The sequence below is a fragment of the Cryptomeria japonica genome, chromosome 11, assembly GCF_030272615.1.
Source record: "Cryptomeria japonica chromosome 11, Sugi_1.0, whole genome shotgun sequence".
NCBI classification, from domain to species: Eukaryota; Viridiplantae; Streptophyta; class Pinopsida; order Cupressales; family Cupressaceae; genus Cryptomeria; species Cryptomeria japonica.
This window is the reverse complement of record NC_081415.1, coordinates 575774949-575776752: the sequence shown is the minus strand read 5'-3', so window position 1 is coordinate 575776752 and position 1804 is coordinate 575774949.

The window sequence follows — 1804 nt, the reverse complement described above, 5'->3', positions numbered from 1 at the left end:
TGTATTAATGCTTGACATTAATACATTCTAAACTCAAATAGAGGATCATACATATCCAGACATTATCCTGAATCCAAAATGATTATTCATAGAATTTAAACTCTTGAAGAGTACCTAAGAACAACCATTACACTCCCACTTTGAGAGGACAAACCCAAACTCCCTTGAAGACTGAATTTATTGAAAATAAGAGAAGGCCTAGAGACAATTCAATAAATATGCCTTACATATATGTGACCTACAACTGAAAACATCTATAGCAAGAAGATACTCTATTACTTGAAAAGGGACATTCACTGGGAAAACTTGGGAAAAATCACAAAATGGAAACTAAGATTCAGGATCCTTTCTCACAAAAATCTGGAACCCTTCAAAATGAGAAGACCCTCCAAATAAGAAGGAAGGGAGGGAAAAATAAGATTTCATTCTCTACCAATGGTAACTACCCTATCTTTCAGCATTAAAGGTTTCGCACAACTTGGCCTACAGAAAATCCAATCTTTCTGACTAAAACATAACTTTTAAGATCCTGAGGTCACTGCCCCAAAACTACTTGTCGTGGGCTACACTTGACAACAAAATTAGATTTCTTAGATCGAGAGCTTTCCAACTATATATAACACTTATATATTGAGCAAAAAATAATCCTTTAGTCATCAATCCCTCTGCAGGTCGATCATTTAATTTTCTACCTTTCACCATAGTTTGAAATCATATTTTAAACCTTCGAATCTTGCCATGTAGATCTTTGCCACATGGCACCTCTAAATTGTTTCCAGGGTCCTCATTCTACCTCCTTAGCACCGTCTAGGTTCACCACTAGAATGAATCTCTTTGTTTCTTCCTTGGACTTGCTTGTTCATTATTTCCTCTAGACTGCTCTTCTTTTCCATCGGGCCCCACTGCTTGGTTGCCAAGTCGCGGCTATTAGCCTTCAAGCATCTCTTCATTGTGACTTAGCGACAACTGTAGATCTTTCTTGGATCACCTTTGATCTACCTTAACTTGCTCGGCCTTTACCTCGCTTGAGCGGCTCCCTCTATCACTTTCTCTTCTGGCGTGCCCAACACGTGTCAAATCTTGACTTGCCTTTGGATCCATCTAGATGCCACTTGGACTTGCCACCTGGCCATTTTCTATGTTGCAGGTGATAACCAATGAGCACCTTCATCTTGCAATATAGGGACTGTAGACACCTAAAATTGTCCAGTCTAATTAAATAAATCTTTATTTATTTAATTAATTCATTTATCCTCTTCTAGCCTTATTTCTCATTTAAATAAATTCATTTATTTATTTAAATTATCATTTTCCTAAATTAAATAAATATTTTATTTATTTAATTGATCCCACTTCTTCTATTAATTAAATAAATCTTTATTTATTTAATTAATTCATTAACCTTTTCTACTCATGACACATGTCATTCATCTCTTAATTCCTACACTACCTACCCCTTTCATTATTTTATTATTTCTTTTACCTACCCTCTAATCATAGCCGACCTCCTTTTACACCTCTCAATCTTATCCCTCCATTTCTTATTGTGTCTTCTATATAAGGAGATGCTTTCTTCATTATCAAACCCTAATCAATCATTCTAATGAATCATCTTAAGGACTCGGCTACACTATGATCCTACTTGCAACCACATTCTGTTCTTTGTTGAGCTCTTGTGCACATAAAATATGAGAGCAAATATATCAAGCAAGATCAATGGAGATAGGAAGAATGGAGATCAAAACCCTATTGGACATGTGATGGTATAATCTTTGTGATTTCATTTGATTTGCATTGTCTTAGG